The 25932-nt window shown below is 42.0% G+C and overlaps 1 long non-coding RNA gene across 2 annotated transcripts in view; it reads left to right on the top strand.

The window, feature by feature from the left end:
- Positions 1 to 25932, top strand: part of LOC112584584 — a 69940-nt gene that overhangs the window by 1251 nt on the left and 42757 nt on the right. The gene's annotated exons all lie outside the window — the stretch shown is intronic.

Here is a 25932-nt window from a genome sequence, read left to right as displayed (position 1 = left end):
TAGCGAAAGGAAATGACCTGTGTCTAACTCAACATCCACACGACTTCCTATTTGACAAGCCAGTTCCCATACGAAATGAAGGGGAAAAGTGACGTTTGCATTGGTAGTGAGGTATATGTATCTGCCTTGCATGTCAGCCACAATGATAGGTTCATGATATAAGGATAAACCTTCCTCTCCTTCAGGAGATAGTTTATTACCCTGCTCTGTAAAAGCCTTGTGGGACGCACAGAGCAGGAGAAAGAAATGTCCACCTGGCTCCCCATCTTCGACCCAGCTCTCCATGACGCAAGAATGAAATCCTTAAGTAGTCACCATCAACCACTAATGAAAATGCTGAGCAAAAAAAAAAACACAAAAAGATGTGAGCTCCAAGCTCTCTGTCAGAAGATAAAAGTTCCATTATAAAAGACAGTCACGGCTTTACAAGCCAAACAGAACTTTCTCAACGTCTCACAGCCATCTCATTAACCAATGCTCTCTCATCATGAGTGATCATGGGTGTTTAGAGTCAGAAGCAAAATATGGGGAGCTCTGTCTGCAGGCAAGTAGAGACAAGGCATTATAGAGGAAGAGCTAGGTGTGTGAGGAAAATGATGAAGTGGGCATATTTTAGCGCTTAATTCATAAGGAAGAAAATGCAGCGCAGGCAGGAACTTAACCCCTTTCTGGTTGGCATGTCAAATGGATACGTAAACAATTATTTCCATTTCTTTCAATATCAATCCCGTCTATATGATTCGAACTTCTCTTTTGCCCCCCTACTTGGCTTTATTTCAAGGACTGGTAAAGGCACCTCATAAAGGCCTTTCACATATAAAAAGGTACAAATTTCAACATCTTTAATTGTTTTTGAAAGCTCATTGATTTTATGTAGAGGAAATCATCATTTGAGATGATTCATTTCCGAGTTGCACCAAGTGTACCATTGAACTCACAGCTGGGCATCTCAAATGAAAGATGGAATTTCTGGGAGCTAACACTTCAGGGGCAGCAAGGAGGGTGGCCCCTCAGTAGTTGATGCTGAAAAAGACTTTAAATCCAAACAATACAGGACACCCAGCACATGCTCCCACAGCATCACATGAGCGGCAAGCCTTATCTGTTCTGCAGAAGTCTGTACACAAGCCTGGGTGTTTACCTGGAGACGTCACCTTCCTGTTGCCCCATCACAGGTTGCCCTTATGTTGGTTTAACCTAGTTTTCACTGTATACACTTGTCAAGGCAAAGGAAAGAACTGTTGGATTTGGGACTTTATATTCTTTTGTGGGACGATTTTGTATTACCACTGAGTAACGAGTTTGCTCAAACGAATATTTTAAGAAGTAAAGGGCAGAGGGAGGAGAGAAGGAGTGGTTATTTTATATCCCATTTTATATTTTATATCCCATTTTTCCTATGTTAAAATGTCTGGAAATTTCGTAAGCTTAATGCTTATATATAAATACAAATGATAACGATGTAACTTTTGCTTATCCCTGGAAATAGGGATATTTTTGTTTGTGTGTGCGTGCATGCTCAGTCCTGTTCAACTCTTTGGCACCCCTCAGCATACATAGCCCACCAGGCTTCTCCGTCAATGGGATTTCCCAGGCAAGAATACTGCAGTGGGTTGCCATGAAGTAGGATAAGGTGGAGCAGACTAGGGTATGATGGGACAGCCTAGGTTCATGGAGCGTATGGTGGTGATCTCCAGTGGCCTTGGCCTACAATGCCTTGAAGTGGGTCTTGTGTTCCCCACCAGAAACTGGGCTGGGTTGCGGCAATGAAAACACCTGATCCTCGCAACTAGACCAGTGGTCAGTGACATAGGCCCTGATCCTTTGGCTTTGCAGAAAAGAATTTCCACAAAGATGGAAAGTAATGGAGCAAGTAAAGCATTTATTAAGAGGGGAAAAGTACAGTACGTGTGGACAGTCACACAGGAGGACTCAGATGGGGAGAGAGTCACTGAGTTACACCCTCGTGGCAGTTTGAATTACTCTGATGGGATATTTCTTCCAGGTTTCCTTTGACCAATCATTTTGATTTGCCTGGTTCACAATCCATATCTGGTATATCTCAGGATCCTCCCAGGTATGCATACGCATCTCTTAGTCAAGGTGGATCCTACCAAAAAGGCATCTGGGTAGAACATCCCTTGACAAAACTCTGCTCTGGCCTCCAAGGAGCCTTTTCTGGGTATGTGTGGCCAGGGAGGTCTCTTGACTTGGAGAATAAGAAGTATGTGGTCTGGGCAGGGCCTAGCTTCTCCCCTCAATTGCCCTGCTATTCTTGTCTCGGAGTTTCAGTCCATAGAGAATGAATGTCCGATTGCTTTATCCTGGGTGGGGCCTTCTGCCTCTTGCCTCAGTAGTAGGTGAGAGTGATGTAAGTGAATGTCCCTTAGTTATATCCAACTCTTTGCAACCCCATGGAATTCTCCAGGCCAGCGTACTGGAATGGGTAGCCTTTCTCTTCTCCAGAGGCTCTTCCCACCCCAGGAATCGAACCCAGGTCTCCCACATTACAGATGGATTCTTTGCCAGCTGAGCCACAAGGGAAGCCCTCAGTAGTGGGGAGGGGACAATAGTACTAGAATGAACTGCTAGTTCAACCCAGTGGTTTTGGAGCTGAGAACCTGAGCTTCAGTAAGGGGAGAATCTTAGACCATAGACAAAGGATTGAACAGTTGGAGTTAACTATATGAAAATACTGAAAAGGAAAGTGTTAGACGCTCAGTTGTGTCCAACTCTTTGCGATCCCATGGACTGTAGCCCACCAGGCTCCTCTGTCCATGGGATTTCCCAGACAAGAATACTGGAGTGGGCTGCCATTTCCTTCTCCAAGGGATCTTCCCAACACTTTTAATACGAAAAACAAAAATGCAAATTTTACTTACCTGCCATTTACTAGCTGTGTTACCTGAAGTAGGTTACCTACCCTCTCTGTGGCTTATCTATAAAATTGAAATATAATGGTCATAGCTTTGCTGGGAAAATAAAATCAGTCGATAACTTAAAAGTCATCTAGAAAAAGTATCTGATAAACATCAACTGTTTTTATTATTGTTGCCACTGCTAGTGTGGATTCAACTAGGCCTTTCTCAAGTAAGTGAGTTTTTGTTGATTGATGAGCTGGAAAACTCAGTCCACTATGAATTGGCATGTCACAGCAGTGTGGGTGTCAACATTTTAGGATACACTGAGGCAGAGCCTAGCTTCAGTGTGGAGCTGAAGGAAGTGGGGGGTATCTGGGAGTCTCCTCTCCATGACTAATGATCACTCATACTTAAGAGCATTTAGGTATCATCTTTCTTATAGCATAACAAAAACTCCTAAAATGGAATTGAAAACCCAAACCTTTCCTGAGTCCCAATTTTGATTTTTGGAAACCTTGACCAAGCCTCTTCTATATCTGGTATTAATAACAATCTTCACTTGAATTGTTACTGAGATTAAATGTGTTAGAAAGCACTTTATGATCTACAGATTCTACAGAGAACTGTACATTCTTAAAAGCATGGTGTATTACAATTACAACATGTTTCTCTTATTTTGAAATCACAGGGGAAAATTCATTCTTGCTTTCTTCCATGGATTTAGCTTTGACCATGAAAGTAGGATATATGTCCAGAGTATTCACGGAAAGTGTATTTGAAGAGAAACACTGAGCTGGGAAGGTTGGAGGATGGGTTCCAGCCCAGCTTTCCCATGGGCACAGCATACAGCTCCAGGCAAGTCGTTTAGACTTCCTGGCTCCCTGTTTCCTTTCCTGTAAAACACAGGATAAATTAGATGATCTCTCCCCCCTCATTCTATAATTCTAAATGTCAGACATAAGTTTGCATGAATCCGTGAGTCACTAAAACTTGGTAAATTTCAGAAAATTATTTAATAAACAAAATCTCTCATAAGCAACTCGAGCAAGCTTGGAACTGACTCCCAAAATATTGCATAATTGTGTTTAGGCAAAGACTTCAAACCTAAGAAGAAGATGTTGGAAGTGGGCCTCTTTTCACTACCACTAGCAATTCACACGACTGAAGCGATTTAGCAGCAGCAGCAGCAATTCACAGAAGACAGGCTGTCGGTTCCTGTGTTCATACTCATTCTGCCTTAAGGGCTCAGAACATTTGAACATCTTTCATTAATTTTATGGGTCACTTAATAAACAGAAAATGCTATTGCCTCTTTCAAAATGAAATGAAAGCCATTTCTATAACACATTTAGCATCTCAAAATGCTTAATAACAGTTTTAGTTACCCCTCTTCCTCATTTCTGGTTTGATCAACATAATAACTTTGCTAAGAAGGCTGGGCCCAGGTATTCTTATGTTCATTTTGCAATTGAATATTCTGGGGACAAACAAAAAAAAGTAACTTGCTTCCTACTTGGAGTTGATGGTCCTCCTTAGATCCTCTGACCCTCACATGAAATCCAATCCTGTCTAAGAGTATCCTCCTCACTATAGTCCACCTGCCTGCAGATAAGCCCCTGGAAATGCCTGACTCAGCTCCCTTCATCAGCAGAAAACTCTCCTCCCTACTCACCGCCCAGGTCTTTCTCTGGGACCCCACATAGAACTGAAGTGGTTCTCTGAGTGCTTTAGCCCTTTTAAAGAACTTCCATGGAAAAATGAGATTCCCAAGATAGAAACAATGGACTTATTGATGACTGAATTAGACCCTGCCTCCATGCCCTGTGGTTTCTCCCCATAAATGTTTTTCCCGTAATTTCAGTGGCTGCTTTGGGAGAACTGTCCAGAACACTTTCATCAAGAGTTATTTTTTCATCCTAAGATTTTGGCTATCTCTCAAAAGGGCAAGAAATGGATCATGTCCTAGAGAAAGATCCTACGAGGTCCTCAACATTTTATATCCATGGGGATAATTAGGAAGATTGAAGAATTACAGCTCCTCCAAGAACTGACTGAGGAGTGGACCAACTTCAAATCACAAATACAGGATTCTGAACACAAAGTATAATTTTATAGAACTCATTTCCCAGCCTCTGTGGTGGAGACAAGATAGTGATAGGTTTGAAGTGCCTGCCCTCGGTTTGGCTGGCAGAGTCAGAGGACTGGGAATGAAAGATCACACAGAGATTAACTCCACAAGAAACATGCTTGTGCTTGCATAATATTTATCTTTAATATTTACCTTCATACTGGCTTCATTTCATGTATCCCCCAAATTAAGTGGCAGAAATAGCTACTCATGGTGGCACACAGCTCCATTACTGCTTCTACTGGTCCTGGAAGAGAGGCACTGTTGCCTTCCCTCTCTTCCCTGGTGGCTCAGACAAAAGAATCCACCTGCAATGCAGGAGACCTGGGTTCAATCTCTGGGTCCGGAAGATTCCCTGGAGAAGGGAATGGCTACCCACTCCAGTATTCTTGCCTGAAGAATTCCAAATGGACAGTGGAGGCTGGAGGGCTACAGTCCATGGGGTCACAAAGAGTCAAACACAACTTAGTAACTAGCACTTTCTGGCAACTGAAGCAAACTGGCAACTGAAGCAAAATAAACACAGCTCCCATCTTTGACTCACTCTTCACTTATGATGGGCGATATTGGCAGCCATATGCATCATTTCACCTAATTCATGTCCACAAATGGAAAGAAACTAGTGTGGGTAAGGCACCACATTATGTGCCCAGGGGCCCAAAATCTGAGCTCAATGGAGTGAACTATGGCTGGAAAGGGATTGTGGGCAGCTGGTGATGGGGTAGATGAGTCTTCATATTACTGTTTAGAATAAAAGGTTTTATAATAAAAACACAACTAATGATCAAACTCAACAAAGATATCAGACTAGGGATCATATCTCCTTTGAAATATCCCTGCATCCCACTCTGATCCCTAAAAAAAAATTTTTAAGGAAAGAGAAATATCTTGAGGATTCAGAGAAGGGATGGTTTCATGAAGAAAGTGGTGCTAGAAATAAGTTCTAAAAGTTGAGCTTATTTATTTATTTTTTTTTTTTTGGCCATGCCATGAAAGATCTTAGTTTCCCAACCAGGGATTGAATTCTTGGCCCCTGCAGTGAAAGTGCAGAGTCCTAGCCACTGAACTGCCAGGGAATTCCCAATGCACAATTTTAAATGGCCCTATTATATCAGGCTTCCCTGGTGGCTCAGATGGTAAAGAATTTGCCTGCAATGCAGGAGACCTGGGTTTGATCCTTTGGTTGGGAAGATCCCTTGGAGGAGGGCATGACCACCCACTCCAGTATTCTTGCCTGGAGAATCCCCATGGACAGAGGAGCCTGACGGGCTACAGTCCATGGGGTCGCAAAGAGTCGGACATGACCATGCAACTAAGCACAGCATTACATATATCATCTTACTTCTTAAGACAAGGAGAGGAGGTCCCTTCACGTAAGAAGTGGACCAGGAGTAAAGGCAAGGGCCTGGGAAGCACCAGACTGCACATGCCAAACCTTTAGTGAGCACCTACTATGTTCCAGGTGTGAATGTAGGTGATACAAGGATTCTGAAGCACAGATGTCTGCCTTCAAGTATCATGCAGCCTGGAGGAGAGGCTGACAGTTGGCTCAGAACGTGTGTATCAGGTGGAAGCAGAAGATAAAGGTGGGAGACTCCATCAGGACCAGGTGAAAAGGATCATTAAAACTAGGCTGATGGGGCTGTACTTATTTCAGTGGTGCCACGCTGTGCTCAGTCACTTCAGTTATGTCAGACTCTTTTTGACCCTATGGACTGTAGCCTGCCAGGCTCCTCTGTCTATGGGATTTTTTTTAGGTAAAAATACTGGAGTGGGTTGCCATGCCCTCCTCCAGGGGATCTTCCCAACCCAGGGATCAAACTCACATCTCCTGCATCTCCTGCATTACAAGTAGATTCTTTACTGCTGAGCAACCAGGGAAGCCCTATTTCAGGGGTAACAGGATTGTTAAAGATTTGAGGCTGAGGAGACATGAAGTGGGTTGAATACATGATTCATTTAGAGCAAATGCATAGGATGCATTCAGAACAAGAAGAAACCTGGAAGAAAAACTGGGTAGGAGATGAAGGCAAAGGTCCCAGGCTATAGATAATAGTGCTCTGAATCTTGTTGCATTAAAGAGGGATGAAAAGAATGAAGAAAGGGGACCAGCTAAAACAGACAGTATAGGACATTGAATTGATTGAAAGGAAAAAGAAATGTTTGGTACGGACCATGCTGAGTTTGGGATGCTAGTAGAATGCTGAGAGGAGGTGTTTAGCCCACATTGGACAGTCGGGTCTGTGGTATTCACGTGCTGGCTAGAAAGATATGTCTTTGGTGCTATCCGCAGGCGGGTGGCTGATGGAGCATGTACAGAAGGAGGAGGAAGAAAACATTTCTGGGGAATGCATCCGTTTATGGGGTAGCAGTATTGGGTTGGCCAAAAAGTTAGTTTGGGTGTTTCCATCCGCTGTTATGGAAAAACTTGAACAAATTTTTGGCCAAACCCCCAATAGAAAGTGCTGTATCTGAGGGAAACAAGAGAAATCAGAAAAGAGTTGATGGTCAAGATAATACATGCCAGGGAGCAGGAGAATGTTCAAAGGAAGAGGTATCAAGAGTGAGATGCAAAGGAGAAGCCAGGAGATGTAGTCTGGGTCAGGATGAGCTATTGGATCTAGTGCTCGGGGCGGGGGGGCGGGGGGAGTGGGGAGCGGGGGGGTGGGGGGTGGGGGGGCAGGGCGGGTGGGGTCACTGGCTGCCTTGAAAAAGAAACAGAAAAATTAGCATGCATCAGCAGCAAGTTAGCGAGTGGAAAGAAGGAAGAGACAGATGGATGGGGTGATGGAGAATATAGATGAGTGTGAGGATGAATGGACTGATGGGGAAGAGGGCAAAGGAATCAGGTTTGCAGATAGGTGACATAGCAAGGGAAAGGCTGCATACAACCCAGAGACAAACTGGAAAGAAGAAAGAAAGCACGGAGGGGGTGATGAAAACAAAGACTCTCCCTCGACTATTCTCACCCATGCCGATGGGTGCAATTACCACCTCTCCCTGGGGTGACTCACACATTTATATCCCCTGCCCCAAGCTCTTCCTGAGCTCCTGATGTATATATAATATGATCTGCTAGACAACTCCACCTGGGTTCAGAAAGATACCTCAGACTCAACCAGCCTGAATCAAATGTGTGATCTTTCCCTCCAAGCCACATCACCTCCCACTGTTCCCTTCTCAACATGACATCTTTGTCCAAAGTCATAATGTTAGAACTTATCTCAGCACCTCGACTGCTCTGAAACTCCTCGCCACCTCTAAAGTGTTTTAATTTATCTCCCCAAATCAACCTTTGCCCTCACCTAAGCTCTATACTACAGCTGGAGAGACTTTTTCAAAATGCTAGTCTGATCACATCCACCCCTGCCTAGAACCTTTCAGTGATTTCCTGTTGGGCAGTGCCAGGGTCTGACCTGGCTCCCCAGCTCCAGACAGCATGGCCCTGCCCACCTCCCAGCCTCACCTCGCACCCTCTTCAGCACGCTTCTTTTCTCTTCCCCCATCACCCCAGCCTCCCTGCTTCTCTTCTCTTCCACCTCTGTGCTCCACACAAGCTGTTCCACCTGTCTGGCATCCCTTCCCACCATTCTCTTCACCTACTTAAGTTATATCTCAAGCAAGACAGGAAACAGTACAACAGAGTGGTTAAAACTCCAGACTTTGCAATTACATTGAGTTCCAGTATTTCTACTCAAGGTGCATGATCCTAAACAAGTTACTTACTATCTCCAAGCCTGAGTTTTCTCACCTATATGTTAACATGAGTCCGTAACTCACCAAAAATCCATATAAAGCACTAAAATCTGGGCCTGGTACATAGGAACCACTTGGTAATTGTCAACCAATGTTATTATTCTTGTTTTCAACTGTAGGTCAGTGATTTCTTTCTGGAGATACCTGTTGACCAGGTCACTACCCCCAGTTGGCACTCTCAGCCCCCTTGTACCCTCCCTTCTTTGCACCCATGACAGATTTAATTTTGCATTTATTAAGAGATTTTTAAGTCATGTCTGTGTTCTCTAACAGATTGAAGGCTCTTTGAGATTCTGCCTCCTTAGCTCATGCAAATAGCCTAGAAAAGACCCTGATGCTGGGAAAGATTGAAGGCAGGAGAAGAAGGGGACGACAGAGGATTAGATGGTTGGATGGCATCACCAACTCAATGGACATGAGTTTGAGCAATTCTGGCAGATAGTAAAGGACAGGGAAGCCTGGCATGCTGCAGTCCATGGGGTCACAGAGAGTCGGACATGACTGAGCAACTGAACAACGAACAACAACCAGCCAAATTAAGTCAACCAATACCGGCCTAGTGAGTGAGTGAGCAAACAAGTAAACAGATATGGCCCAGCGGTGGTTAGAGTATGTGGGGATTGGCCCATTCAGCTCATCTTCTATGCGACAACCCAGGATTCTGTCACCTAACCATCACGTCCTGTCTCTAGGGAGGGCCAGATAAACAGTGTGTCGTCTCATCTGTGAAAACCAGTACATTGTTATTAGCAATATATATTTTTAAGAAACCAAATGACTCTGGAGTAAAATCCATATTTGTGCAGGCCTCATTGACCAAGGACATTTGGTAATCCTTGACTGAGGCAGATGACGACAATGAGGATCGTCTCGTAATTAACAAGGCTTATGAATGTTAGCACATTCAGTCCCAGAACACACTGGGCTAGTGAGTGGAAAGAATAGACTAGAAGCTCTGGAAAGTTATCTCATGTGCCAAGTGAGAAACGCTGGGGAAGAGCCACCTTCCCTGCACCCTTTAGCCCATCTTAATTTTCTGTGTTGTAGATACAGCCACAGACATCAAACTGGACCCCTCACCGGGGTATGCCCTGCAGCTTTCTGACCGTGAACTGTGACTCACAGGCTCGAGGGGCAAATCACATCCTCTCTTCCTTCCACATCACTTTCCCTCCAGGTCACTTCTGAGGAAAACATTTTAGTTCAGAAAATATTTTCTGAAGAATTCTCTTGGTGTCTGCTATTGGGCACATACTAAATCCATGGGAAATTCTATACAACCTTGGACAAATATGAGAAAAGCAGATAAAAGATCCCTATAACTCCATACAGATCACCTTTACTACAGCAGGGAAACACTTTGATTAATGCCACCCTTTGCTTCTAATACCAGCGTGTTCTTTCCCTTGATGGAACAGATGACTGAGTAACAGTAGCTAGAGTTTATGCTGCTATCTGTGGCCTTTCTTCTATTGAGTACCTTGTAAAGGTAGGAAACCACGAGGCCCCATGTGCATTCCCTGTACTTGTCATTAAATTGAGCAGTAGTTTCAATGCCTTCAGTGTAAAAGCTAAGAACTTGGTATTCGTGATAGAACAGGAAAGGAAAATTGACATCTTTTTAGCACTCACAGATTGTGACCCTTCCCCTGTTCTCCTAGGACTGTTAATCTTAGGAGCTTTGTTTGGACCCTGGCAAGTTGCTGTCTCAGTTGAAACAATAAAGATTACCCACAATATGGTAACTTTGAGAACAGCAATGAAAAAACCTTTCACTTCCAGAACTTAGATAACCTTTTTGAAGAGATTCATTATTGCCTAGAAATTCTACTGTAAAGGCACATTAGGGTTTCAAAATGCAAAGTGGCTGAGAAAAAAGACTTATGTAACATTAGAAACAAAAGCCTGATTGTAAAGTCTTGTCTAGGTTATGATTGTAACTATATGAAAATTAGGCAACATATTGACTAACTGGAAGGAAACATTAAAACAGCTGGTTTTTAAAATGGCAAAATGAGAGATATGTTTTCCTTTCCTTTTTTCATGTTTGATTTCTGTGGCACTTCTTATGGTATGGTTTGTACAATGCATAGTTGCAAGCTAAACATTTGTATTATGCTTAAAATATGGTGGAAAATTATAATTCACTTGTAGTATAAACATTAAAAATTATACCCCATCTTAAAGTTAAATACAGAAAATATTGAGCTATTCTATCATATCTTTTAAAACGATTACTTATTCTACCAAAAAAAACTTCTAGCATGGCTCTTAAAATTGGCAGAAACAAATTTCATTTATCTCCTTTGGCATCACAGGCAACAACCTCAAAAATCTTATTTTCTTCAACGAGAAATGATAGAACAAAATGAATTTTTATTACATTTTCCCTCTGATTATCTAGTAGACCAGAAAACCAGTCTAGAGAAACTACCCTCTGTTTAAGGAGTCCTTAGTAAGGCTAGGTTAGAAAATGCTTCAGCATATATTTGCCTCATGACTACAAATGCTTAAAGACAGAATCCTTGCTGGGTGCTGACAGCCAGAGTTGAATCACTGCATTACAAGTCTACAAATTCAACTCAGAAAATAATCACAATGTTTTCTGTTTCTTAACCATCTGTTATTCGGTGTTTCAGTCACAGGGCCCTATTGCCTATGAACAACACAATGCAGGGTTAGGATAAATCTCACACGGAATGGGCATTTCCTTCTGACCAGATATTTCCACCTTTTAAATGAAATAATTTCTATCCATAAGAACTGGCTGTCTTTGCCCTCTAGAATGACATTAAAAGGTTAAGGGAGTCTGTGGTTAGGTTGGACTTTATCTGTCTTAGAGTTCAGGTCCCTCCTTTTGTCCCTTTCATGCAAGTCATTCCAACAAAAATGTATCCAGCTGAGTGACTTCCCAGAGCTATTGAGTCAACAAACTCTACCAGGAGGCTATGGAAATACCTTATTGGCCCTTGAACGCTGTGTCTCACCCACTGATTAGTTAGCACGGTTCATGCAGCTTCTAAACAGTTCAATCCAGAATCAGGGGGACTTCATGTTCCTAACTTTCCTCTTCACATGACTGGTTATACGCGGTAAGAGTTATCAGCTGCAAAAATAAATAAGCCCAGTGCTACACTAACAAGCAATCTGCTGACCCACAAATGAATGACTCAATACTGGTGAGTTGATTACTACACTAAAGATCATGAACTTGATTCTGGGGGCAAAGGGGATTGCAGAATGATCTTTAAGAAGAGCATGCATAATGTAACTCTGGTTTAAGATAAGAACTAAGCCTAGAGGCTGGAGGAAAACAAACGGGAGAGGATAGGGATTGGCTGGAATCCGGAAATGAAGAAGAAACAACTGAAATTGCTGAATTGGCTCAAATCAAGGCAATGAAGACAGGCATGAAAATCAAATAAATAACAAAGTAAAAATGGATCAAATGATGCAACAGATTTGATACAGATTAATGAACCCCTGTAGTAATCTCTTCCTGTTCTCCCTGTTTTATGCTTTATTTCCCTCACTTCTCCTCTGCATGGAAAATAGTGAGATCTTGTATACTAAAGATGAACATCCCATCACTCCTCTGCTTAAAAATCTCTAAAGACTCAGCATTCCTACCCTCAAACATAACACTCTCGGCCTAGCCTCAGGGCCTTGGCACTTGCTGTTCCCTCTGCCTGGAGTGGTCTTCCCTAGATTCCTCGAGCTTAGCCCTTTTACATCCTTCTGCTATTAGCTTACATGTCACAGTCTCATGGAAGAAACCTTTTGATGATCCTTCCTTCACCCACCCCAAGCACTCTACATACACTTCCTCTGTTTTTATTTTCTCTGTAGAAAATTATCATTCAAAATGAAAAATTCATGTATTTGTTTACATCTTCTGTCTCCCTCTTCAACTGCAATGTCAGTTCTTGATAGCATGTCTGTCTTATTTCTCTTTATAACCCCAGTTCCTAGTACAAAGTAGGATCTTCATAAATAATTGCTGAGTACTGGTCAGTTGCTCAGTTGTGTCTGACTCTCTGTGACCCATGGACTATAGCCCTCCAGGTTCCTCTGTCCATGGAGTATTCCAGTATTCAGGCAAGAATACTGGAATGGGTTGCCATTTCCTTCTCTAGGGGATCTTCCCAACCCAGGGGTCAAACCAGCATCTCCTGCATTGGCAAGCAGATTCTTTATCACTGTACCACCTGGGAAGCCTAATTGTTGAATGAAAGAATGAATATATATGGAAGTATATGGATCCTTAAATATGAAACATGCATTTCTTCCCCAGTAAGACGGAACAGTCTAACTTACAAACATAATCCTATGGCCTTGATTTACTCTAACCTGGATGTTTCACCGAGGTAAGCCAATAAACCTCTCTGGCCCCTATTGTCCTTCTCATTATGAAAGAGCCAACAATTGCCACTCTCCTGCCAAAGACACACGTAGTGAAAAATAAGCAAGATGAAATCTGGCCAGTACCCAGAGTCTTGCAAAAGGAAGACACTCCACTTAACTGTTAACCCACCAGAAACATGACAGGCTGAGGCCAAAACGACAGAATCAAAATCCCCAAAGTCACATCAAACCACTGGACTACAAATCCCCAAATGGCCCTCAAACAACAGTCCATCAGAATTTCCACCAAGCTATAGGTCACGATTCAATGTGGCAATTCCTGAAATTTTTGGAAAACAAAGCCACTCCCCAAATGGATTACAGATGACAAAGAAAATGGAAAATGCCTTCTGCCACAGCATGGTCAACACCCCAGTTCCCAGACTTCTGGCTTCCCTCTTTCCATGGAGACCACCCATCAAGTCCCTCAGGTGCCCCAGAGCCCACTGCCAGAGCATTCAGCCAGCACCCCCTAGGAGTTTACTCTCTGAAAACCTTTTCAAGATACACCCAACCAAACTGAAGAAAATAGTTTAGTCTTGAGCTTCACTTCAAGCCCAGCAAATGGAAGTTGGCTTTATAAATCTAGGATAATGACTCAGCTCAGGAAAACTGACATAAGCAGCGTTCTTCTCCAGTTACAAACCCACTGCTGCCTGTGAAGTCTCTATTAGAATAAAGGAATTCAGAAAGCTCATCACATCTGGTGTAGGAGTTAAGAAAATGAACTGTAGGGACTTCCTTGGTGGTCCAGTGACCACAACTGTGTGCTTCTGATGTTGGCGGGGGGAGGCGGGAGCTGGGTTAGATCCCTAGTCAGGGGCTGAATCCCACATGCCACAGCTGAGGACCCCACCAGCTGCAGCTAGAACCTGACTTGGACAAATAAAAAAATATTAAAAAAGAAAATGGATTTTGTTTTTTTTACTTGGAAGGCACCAGGGTTTTCCTGATTTTATCACTTAGCCAGTTGTGTCACTTCAGGCAAGTTATTCTAAATCCATACAGGTTTCAGTTCTCTATAAAATTGAATTGAATGCCTACTTTAGTGGGTTATGGTAGAAGAGACAAAGGAGATAGAACAAAATGCTAAGTATGCTCAATGAATGCTATCTGTTGTTGCTAATCAATAGGTAATGATTAATTGTCAATAAAAATATCTGAATTCATGTTATTTCTTTTGTACGTATCCAGCAAATGTTTACTAAGCGTCTACTCGATGCCCGGCATTGTGCTAAGTGCTGGAGATGAACCAACAAACATGGGAGACTGATCCTGCACTCGTGCAGCCAACAGATTTGCAAGCAGACATTTACAGGGTGGTGAAGTAAGTGCCTCTTCATACTGTTCATGGGATTCTCAAGGCAAGAATACTGAAGTGGTTTGCCATCCCCTTCTCTACTGGACCACATTCTGTCAAACCTCTCCACCATGATCTGTCCATCTTGGGTGGCCCCACATGGCATGGCTTAGTTTCATAGACTTATGCCAAGAGAATGCACTGGTCATAGCAAACACCCTCTTCCAACAACACAAGACAAGACTCTACACATGGACATCACCGAAATCAGATTGATTATATTCTTTGCAGCCAAAGATGGAGAAGCTCTATACAGTCAGCAAAAACAAGACTTGGAGCTGACTGTGGCTCAGATCATGAATGCCTTATTGCCAAATTCAGACTGAAATTGAAGAAAGTGGAGAAAACCACTAGACCATTCAGGTATGACCTAAATCAAATCCCTTATGATTATACAGTGGAAGTGAGAAATAGATTTAAGGGACTAGATCTGATAGAAAGAGTGCCTGATGAACTATGCACGGAGGTTCGTGACATTGTACAGGAAACAGGAATCAAGACCATCCGCAAGAAAAAGAAATGCAAAAAAGCAAAATGGCTGTCTGGGGAGGCCTTACAAATAGCTGTGAAAAGAAGGGAAGTGAAAAGCAAAGGAGAAAAGGAAAGATATACCCATTTGAACACAGAGTTCCAAAGAATAGCAAGAAGAGATAAGAAAGCTTTCCTCAGCGATCAATGCAAAGAAATAGAGGAAAACAATAGAATGGGAAAGACAGAAAAGGCAATGGCAACCCACTCCAGTACTTTTGCCTGGACAATCCTATGGACGGAGGAGCCTGGTAGGCTGCAATCCATGGGGTCGCTTAGAGTCCAACACGACTGAGTGTCTTCACTTTCACTTTTCACTTTCATGCATTAGAGAAGGAAATGGCAACCCACTGGAGTGTTCTTGCCTGGAGAATCCCAGGGACGGAGGAGCCTGGTGGGCTGCCGTCTATAGAGTCGCACAGGGTCGGACACGACTGAAACAACTTAGCAGAGATCTCTTCAAGAAAATTAGAGACACTAAGGGAACATTTTATGCAAAGATGGGTTCAATAAAGGATAGAAATGGTAGGGACCTAACAGAAGCAGAAGATATTAAGAAGAGGTGGCAAGAATACACAGAAGAACTGTACAAAAAAGATCATGACCCAGATAATCACGATGGTGTGATCACTCACCTAGAGCCAGACATCCTGGAATGTGAAGTCAAGTGGGCCTTAGGAAGCATCACTACAAACAAAGCTAGTGGAGGTGATGGAATTCCAGTTAAGCTATTTCAAATTCTAAAAGATGATGCTGTGAAAGTGCTGCACTCAATATGTCAGCAAATAGGAAAACTCAGCAGTGGCCACAGGACTGGAAAAGGCCAGTTTTCATTCCAATCCCAAAGAAAGGCAATGCCAAATATGCTCAAACTACCTCACAATTGCACTCATCTCACATGCTAGTAAAGTAATGCTCAAAATTCTCCAATCCAGGCTTCAACAATACATGAACTGTGAAATTCCAGATGTTCAAGCTGGTTTTAGAAAAGGCAGAGGAACCAGAGATCAAAATGCCAACGTCCAATGGGTCATCAAAAAAGCAAGAGAGTTCCAGAAAAACATCTATTTCTGCTTTATTGACTATGCCAAAGCCTTTGACTGTGTGGATCACAATAAACTGGAAAATTCTGAAAGAGATGGGAATACCAGACCACCTGACCTGCCTCTTGAGAAACCTATATGCAGGTCAGGAAGCAACAGTTAGAACTGGACATGAAACAACAGACTGGTTCCAAATAGGGAAAGGAGTACATCAAGGCTGTATATTGTCACCTTGCTTATTTAACTTATATGCAGAGTACATCATAAGAAACGCTGGGCTGGAAGAAGCACAAGCTGGAATCAAGATTGCAGGGAGAAATATCAATAACCTCAGATATTCAGATGACACCACCCTTATGGCAGAAAGTGAAGAAGGACTAAAGAGCCTCTTGATGACAGTGAAAGGAGAGTGAAAAAGTTGGCTTAAAATTCAAAATTCAAAAAACAAAGATCATGGCATCTGGTCCCATCACTTCATGGCAAATAGATGGGGAAACAGTGGAAACAGTGGCTGACTTCAATTTTGGAGGCTCCAAAATCACTGCAGATGGTGATCGCAGCCATGAAATTAAAAGATGCTTACTCCTTGGAAGGAAAGTTATAACTAATGTAGACTGCATATTAAGAAGCAGAGACATTACTTTGCCAACAAAGGTCCGTCTAGTCAAGGCTATGGTTTTTCCAGTGGTCATATATGGATATGAGAGTTGGACTATAAAGAAAGCTGAGCACAGAAGAATTGATGCTTTTGAGCTGTGGTGTTAGAGAAGACTCTTGAGAGTCCCTTGGACTGCAAGGAGATCCAACCAGTCCATCCTAAAGGAGATCAGTCCTGGGTATTCATTGGAAGGACTGTTGTTGAAGCTGAAGCTCCAATACTTTGGCCACCTGATGCAAAGAGCTGACTCATTTGAAAAGACCCAGATGCTGGGAAAGATTGAGGGCAAGAGGAGAAGGGGATGACAGAGGATGAGATGGTTGGATGGCATCACCGACTCGATGGACATGGGTTTGGGTGGACTCTGGGAGTTGGTGATGGACAGGGAGGCCTGGAGTGTTGTGGTTCATGGGGTCGCAAAGAGTCGGACATGACTGAGTGACTGAACTGAACTGAAGTAAGTGCTATACGAGGAAATTCAGAGTGAGAAGATCTGAAGGACATCAAACATGGGCTAGGGAGTCATGGAAGGTTTATTGGAGGAAGTGTTGATTAAGCTATATGACAAGTATGTCATCCAAAGTTTGGAGAAGCTAGAGCAAAAGAAAATCCTATGCAGAAGAAACACTCTTCACAGATGCCCAAATAATAGAGAGCAAGGCATTTTCAAACTGTTGAAAACAGGTTTGAGCAAGGCACATTAGGCTGATAAGGATCCTAGTAAGTGTTTGTTAAGGAATTTATGCTTTAATCGAGTATCTTGGGGAGCATGGTAAGATTTGAAGCCAAAGAGTGGCATGGTTGCATTTGTATTTTAGATTGATCACTCTGGCTGCTGTGTAAAGAATATGCTGTGCTGTGCTTAGTCGCTCTGTCATGTCCGACTCTCTGCAACCCCATGGGGATTCTCCAGGCAAAAATACTGGAGTGGGTTGCCATGCCCTCCTCCAGGGGATCTTCCCAACCCAGGAATCAAACTGGGGTCTCCTGTATTGCAGGGGGATTCTTTACCAGCTGAGCTACCAGGGAAACCCATGTAAAAAATAAATTGAGGCAAAGTAATCATTATGAGTCTATGAATCAAGAAAATATCCCACAAGCATGTGGAGAAGTAGACATATTCTAGAGATATTTAGAAGAACAATGACAAGACTTGACAATGGATAGAGTGAGGAAGAGGGAGTGGAAGAAGATAATGCCAGGTTAAATGGTGGTACCACTCACTGAAATAGGAAACAAAGAGGAACAAATTTTGGATGTTCTGTACAGAATAAGCTGAGTCTGAAACGCCTGCAGGATTCTCCAGGGGAAATACCCATGGATAAGTTGATTAATAAGGCCTGAATCTCTTCTTGTCATCACAACTACCTTTCTAGAGTACTTACTCACTGTCACTATGATCCAGCCACATAGGTCTTCTCCTCTTCAAATAAACCAAACTCATTTCCTCTTCTAGGCCTTTGCATCTGCTGTTCTCTCCAGCAGGGATCCTCTTACCTCAGCTGGCCAAATCTGGCCAAATTTGGTTACCAACTCAGATATTACCTCCATCGAGGGGTCTTCTGTGACTGCTCAACTCAACCTAAACTTGCCCCAAAGTCATGCTTAATCACTCCATCCTAAATAGCATTATCACCACCCTGGCAAATGATAACTATCAGGAATTATCTGCTCTTTTATTTATTGATTTTTTGTTTGTCACCCACCTATATGTGTTCAATACCATAGCCTCATGCTGCTTTGTAAATTTCAATAAATTAAAATTTAGAAAGATTTGAAAATTCAGTACCTTATTTGCACCAACCACACTTCAAAGACTGAAATCACATGCAGCTACTGGTTTACACTTTTCATCATAGGAGACTGAAATGCAACACTAGGAACTCAAGAGATACCTGAAGTAAACAGGCAAGTTTGGCCTTGGCTTACAAAATGAAGCAGGGCAAAGGCTAATAGAGTTTTGCCAAGAGAACACAACTGGTCATAGCAAACACCCTCTTCCAACAACACAATAGAAGACTCTACACATGGACATTACCAGATGGTCAATACCAAAATCAGATTGATTATATTCTTTGCAGCTGAAGATGGAGAAGCTCTATACAGTAAGCAAAAACAAGACCGGGAGCTGACTGTGGCTCAGATCATGAACTTTTTATTGCAAAATTCACACTTAAATTGAAGAAAGTAGGAAAAACCACTAGACCATTCAGGTATGACCTAAGTCAAATCCCTTACAATTATACAGTGGAAGCTACAAATAGATTCAAGGGATTAGATCTGATAGACAGAGTGCCTGAAGAACTATGAACGGAGGTTCATAACACTGTACAAGAGGTGGTGATCAAAACCATCCCCAAGGAAAAAAGCAAAAAGAGCAAAATGGTTGTCTGAGGAGGACTTAAAGTAGCTGAGAAAAGAAGAGACGCAAAGGGAAGAAGAGAAAATGAAAGATATGTCCATCTCAATGCAGAGTTCCAAAGAATAGCAAGGAGAGATACAAAAGTCTTTTTAAGTGAACAATGCAAAGAAATAGAGGAAAACAATAGAATGGGAAAGACCACAGGTCTCTTCAAGAAAATTAGAGATACCAAAGTAATATTTCATGCAAAGACAGGCACAATAAAGGACAGAAATGGTATAGACCTAAAGGAAGCAGAAGATATTTAAAAAGAGGTGGCAAGAATACACAGAAGAACTATACCAAAAAGATCTTAATGACCCAAATAACTACGAAGGTGTGATCACTCACCTAAAGCCAGACATCCTGGAGTGTGAAGTCAAGTGGGCCTTAGGAAGCATCACCACAAACAAGGTTAGTGGAGGTGATGGAATTCTAGTTGAGTATTTCAAATCCTAAAAGATGATGCTGTGAAAGTGCTGCACTCAATATGCCAGAAAATTTAGAAAACTCAGCAGTGGCCACAGGACTGGAAAAGGTCAGTTTTCATTCCAATTCCAAAGAAAGGCAATGCCAAAGAATGCTCAAACTACTGCACAATTGCACTCATTCCACATGCTTGCAAGGTAATGCACAAAATTATTCAAGCTAGGCTTCAACAGTATGTGAACCAAGAACTTACAGATGTACAAGCTGCATTTAGAAAAAGCAGAGGAACCAGAGATCAAATTGCCAGCATTAATTGGATCATCAAAAAAGCAAGAGAGTTCCAGAAAAATATCTACTTCTGTTTCATTGACTATGCTAAAGTATTTGATTGTGTGGATCACAGCAAACTGTCAGAAATTCTTCAAAAGATGGAAATACCAGACCTCCTTAACTGCCTCCTGCAAAACCTGCATGCAGGTCAAGAAGCAACAGCTAGAACTGGACATGTAACAATGGACTGGTTCCAAATTGGGAAAGGAGTACATGAAGGCTGTATATTGTCACCCTGCTTATATCACTTATATTCACAGTACATTATGAGAAATGCCCTGCTGGTTGAAGCACAAGCTGGAATCAAGATTGCTAGGAGAAATATCAATAATCTCAGATATGCAGATGACACCACCATTATGGCAGAAAGCAAAGAGGAACTAAGGAGCCTCTTGATGAAGGTGAAAGAGGAGAGTGAAAAAAGCTGGCTTAAAATTCAACATTCAGAAAATGAAGATCATGGCATCTGGTACCATTACTTCATGGCAAATAGCGAAAAAGTGGAAACAGTGACAGAATTTATTTTCTTGGACTCCAATATCACTGCAGATGGTGACTGCAGCCATGAAATTAAAAGACGCTTGCTCCTTGGAAGAAAAGCTATGACCAACCTAGATAGGGTATTAAAAAGCAGAGACATTACTTTACTGACAAATGTCTGTATAGTGAAAGCTATGGTTTTTCCAGTAATGTGTGGATGTGAGAGCTGGACAATGAAAAAGGCTGAGTGCCAAAGAATTGAAGACTTTAAACTGTGGTGTTGGAGAAGACTCTTTAGAGTCCCTTGGACAGCAAGGAGATCAAACTAGTCAATCCTAAAGGAAATCAACCCTGAATATTCATTGGAAGGACGGATGCTGAAGTTGAATACCCAATACTTTGGCCATCTGATGTGAAAAGCCAACTCATTGGAAAAGACCCTGATGTTGGGAAAGATTGAAGGCAGGAAGAGAATGGGACAACAGAGGACAAGATGGTTGGATGGCATCACCAATTCAATGGACATGGGTTTGAGTAAACTCCAGGAGTTGGTGATGGACAGGAAAGCCTGGAATGCTGCTCTCCATTGGATCACAAACAGTCAGACATGACAGAGTGACAATACAAATACCGCATTGGGCAAGACAGTTATAGAACATTTCCATCATTGAAGAAAATACAAATGCACAGCTCATCTCTGGAAAGAAAGTTCCATGTGATCAATTCTTATATACCCCAATAGCCTAGAAGAATGTCTTCTAAACTGTAGGCTATATTGAGGATTTGGAATATTCAGTAGTTAATGACCAATACAAGTTTGTGAAATAGAGTAGAAAATAACAAAGCATATAACATTAAACCTAAGAAGAGTAAGGATCTCTGCAGGAAATTTTATTTTGCATAAATTACATAACTATGCGTAAATTACACATTATGCATACATTACAAAAATTACATATTACATAAATACATATTATGCATGTATGTCCTAGACAACAGTATATTTCATGTTGTATGTCACAGTCTATAAAAACCTTGTACATAGTAACTGTAATATGAAAAAAAGTGTAAGTGTTAGTAGCTCAGTTGTATCTGACTCTTTGCAACCGCATGGACTGTAGCCCACCAGGCTCTTCTGTTCATGGAATTCTCCAAGAACGAATACTGGAGTGGGTAGCCATTCCTTTCTCCAGGGGATCTAGTGTGGACTTATTTTTTGTTGAATCAATCAACCAATAAAATGTTTTATAGTGTACCTGATTACGCTGACTCCCAATTCACACCCCTTGATGAGGGAATTACTATACTTATTTTATTATTTTCTATTTATTTATTTATTTCTTACTTTACAGTATTGTATTGGTTTTGCCATACATCAACATGCATCCACCACGGGTGTACAAGTTGAGGAAAATGGAGGCTGTGAGAGTTAAATAACTTGTCCAGAAGACAAAATTTAAAAGGGTTGGAAATTCAGTGTCAACTCTGAATCTGGCTGGCTCTACATCCCATAATCTTAAGCACGGACGTGACTGGCTCCTGCAAGTGGAGATGAGATGAGGAGCTTCGAGAGGGCTGGGAGGAAATCTGGCATTGGAGGATGAGCAAAGGAGGAAGAGTCTGAAAGAGAGGAGCCTCCTGAAGGAGAGGGAGGCTTTCGGAAAGGAGGGAGTGGTGGAAGCTACAAAGGGGTCCAAATTTCAAGGAAAATGGAGCTGAAAATTTCAGTCAAGTTAGCCTTGAGGAGGTTGTTAAAAGACTTTAGCAAAAATGATTTCAGTGAAGTGACTGGGAACCTATTCCTGAAGGCCGAAGGGGAAAGGGGAGGTGGACGTACACTTCCGCTGTAAGGGAGGAAAGACTCTGCAGTCGGAGGCAGTCACTACTGATTTATTTTCAAAATAGAACATTCTGAGCATGATAATATATTGATGAGAAGGGAGAGGTTGACATAAACAGTTCCTGAGCTGATGGAAGGAGACGAAATCCAGGGAAGAGATGGGAGAGACGGCCCTGAATAATGGGAGGACAGCCCTCTCCGGTTTAAGAGGAGGAAAGGGAGGTTGAGAAATGGGTCCAGACAAACTAGAAGCAGGAGGCTGCCGCAACTTTTCCCCAGTGGTTTCTTCTCTCTGGGAAGCAGGAGACATCTTGTGCTATGAATAGAAAGTAAGGGGGAAAAAAAAATGTGGAAAGGGTATTTTCTTAAATTTATTTTTATTTAAGTATAGTTGCTTTACATGTTGATTTCTGCTGTGCAACAGTGATTCTGTTATATTAGTACTTATATATACATATATGCACATTCTTTTCATATTCTTTGCCATTATTTTTATTACAGGATATTGGATGTAGTTCCCTATGTAGGACCTTGCTGTTTATCCATCCTGTATATAATAGTTTTCATCTGCTAATCCCAAATTCCCAACCTATCCCTCCCCTTGGAAACCACAAGTCTGTTTTCTATCTATGTCTGTGAATCTGTTTCTGTTTCATAGATAAATTCATCTGTGTCATAGGTTACATTCCACATATAAGTGATATCATATGATATTTGTCCTTCTCTGGAAAGGATATTTTTAGATATTTTTATCTTTTTAATTTTTAATTTTTTAAAATAAAATTTTTTATTTTTTGTATTTTTAATTTATTTAAAAATTTTTATAGTAGCAGGCTTCCCTCATAGCTCAGTTGGTAAAGAATCCTCCTGCAATGCAGGAGACCCTGGTTCAATCCCTGGGTCAGGAAGATCCCCTGAAGAAGGGAAAGGCTACCCACTCCAGTATTCTGGACTGGAGAATTCCATGGACTGTATAGTCCATGGGGTTGCAAAGATTCAGACAGGACTAAGTGACTTTGATCTACAATGTTAGTTTCTGCTGTACAACAAAATGAGTCAGCTATATGTTTACATATATCCCCTCTTTTTCAGATTTCCTTCATTTAGGTCACAGAGCATTGAGTATAGTTCCCTGTGCTATACAATAGTTTCTCATTAGTTAACTATTTTATACATAGTATCAGTAGTGTATATATGTCAATCCCAACCTCCCAATATCCTCCTTTCCCCACTGATATCCATATGTTTGTTCTCTATGTCTGTGTCTCTATTTCTGCTTTGCAAATAAGATCATCTATACCATTTTTCTAGATTCCACATATATGCATTAATTTATGATACTTGTTTTTCTGACTAACTTCACTCTGTATGGTAATCTCTAAGCCCATCTACATCTTAGCAGTTGGTAGAATTTCATTCCTTTTTATGGTGAGCAATATTCGATTGTATATATTTACCACATCTTCTTTATCCATTCTTCTGTCGATTGACATTTAGGTTACCTCCATGTCCTGGCTATTATAAATAGTGCTGCAATGAAATTGGGGTGCATATATCTTTTTGAGTTATGGTTTTGTCTGGGTATATGGGGCTTCCCTGATGGCTCAGCAGGTAAAGAATTCACCTGCAATGCAGGAGATGCAGGAGACGCTGGTTCAAGCCCTGCGTCATGAAGATCCCCTGGGGGAGGAAATGGCAACCCACTCCAGTATTCTTGCCTGGAAAATTCTATGGACAGAGGAACCTGGTAAGTTGCAGTCCATGGGGTCACAAAAAGTCAGACATGACTAACCAACTGAGCACTGGTTATATGCCCAGGAGTCGGATTTCTGGGTGATATGGTAGTTCTATTTTTAGTTTTTTTTTAAAGAACCTCCATACTTTTAAAGAACCTTCCTAGTGGCTGTATCCATTCACATTCCCACAAACAGTGTAAGAGGGTTCCCTGGAAAGGGTAATTTTTATTGTATATTGGAGTATACTTTATTAATAATGTGTTAGTCTCAGGTGTACAGCAGAGTGATTTGGTTATACATATACATGGATCTATTCTTTGGAAAGAGTATTTTTAAAAAACAAGGCTTTGTCTACATATATATGTGCTGCTGCTGCTAAGTCGCTTCGGTCATGTCCGACTCTGTGCGACCCCATAGACGGCAACCCACCAGGCTCCACCGTCCCTGGGATTCTCCAGGCAAGAACACTGGAATGGGTTGCCATTTCCTTCTCCAATGCATGAAAGTGAAGAGTGAAAGAGAATAAACCCTCAAAACCCTGTTCCTAGTTCTCCTAAATAAGAAAGCCAAAATTTCCCTTCATCACAGTACCCTAAAGGAGTTAGAACTACAAAATGTTGAGAGAAAGGTACTCTAATCAGCTGAAATGGACTAGACAGCTGACCTGGAAAGTAAGAATGGGGAGCAGCATGCCTGGACCCCATGGAAGCTGCATCCCGTGAACTTCAAGTGACACCAGTCAGCAAGCATCCTGGATATGCCTGGATAATCTTGGACTTTAATTGAGTGTTTAAGACGTCGGACTTTAGCGTAAGAACCTGACCTCATTCCTCCTGTAAAAGCTAAAAGCTGAAAGAAACAAACCTCCAGTAGAGAGCAGAAGAAAAATATAATCAATGTGACCATTGCTTAACTAAACTCGTACCCGTTTTGCACCCTCCTTTTTGTTTTACGTGTTCATTGAAAGTTTCCAGTCTTCCACTTGCAGGTGCCTAAAATGCTGTTAGCATACAAGGTTTGCTTAAAGTTTGAGAAACAAGCCCTCTCTGTTACAAAAGCTCAGTTTGCTCTACCTGCTGAGTTGGGAAAAACCTTTTCTTGCCTACCCTGTGTTTCTTTCCTGTCTCCTTTACTGCTCACACTGCACGCTTCACTTCTGGTCACCAAGTATGTGGGGGTTTCTACTCACACCAAGCAGTTCTCCATGACACCAGCTGGGTGTCATACAGCTTAATTCTGACTATGTCTACCTGGAGAGGAGGTCTGATCCCACATGCTAAGGGTTCAGTCCCAGTCCCCCACCTGAGAGGGCTAGAGCAAATTCAGATTGTCACCTGTGCTTCAACCAATGGGTTCCCACAACCCCCTCAACTGGCTTGATTAATTTGCTCGAGCAGCTTGCAGAATTCAGGAAAACAGTTTACTACATGGACTGGTTTATTGCAAAAGGATATGATAAAAGATATAATGAACATCCAGATGAAAGAGATGCCTAGAGTGAAGTAAGTGGGAAGGGGTGTGGAACTCCTGTGCCCTCTCTGAGGGCACCGTTCTCCCCACACTTCCACCTGTTCACCCACCTGGAAGGTCTCCAAATCCCTTACTTTTGGAATTTTTATAGAGGCTTCCTCATGTAGGCACAATCAATTCTTAACTCCATTTCCTGCCCCTCTCCTCTCTTCGGCGGATAGGGGGAGGGTTGAAAAATTCTAAGCTGCTAATCATAGTTTGGTCTTTCTGGTGGTCAGTCCCATCCTATCACTTAGGAATTTATAAGGGTTTTAGGAGCCCTGTGTAGGGATGTAATGAAAGACCAAATTTTAGAACACAAGATGCTCCTAATACTCTTCTGACTCAGGAAATTACAAGGGTTTTAGGAGCTCTGTGCCAGGAACTAGGGGCAGAGACCAACAAATACATTTTCTATTATCTCATACCCTAAAAATCTTGTGTAGCGTTGTCCTAAATCACATTTTAA

The sequence above is a fragment of the Bubalus bubalis genome, chromosome 4 (genome assembly GCF_019923935.1).
Source record: "Bubalus bubalis isolate 160015118507 breed Murrah chromosome 4, NDDB_SH_1, whole genome shotgun sequence".
In the NCBI taxonomy this organism is placed as follows: domain Eukaryota; kingdom Metazoa; phylum Chordata; class Mammalia; order Artiodactyla; family Bovidae; genus Bubalus; species Bubalus bubalis.
This window is presented reverse-complemented; position numbering and strand designations above follow the sequence as displayed.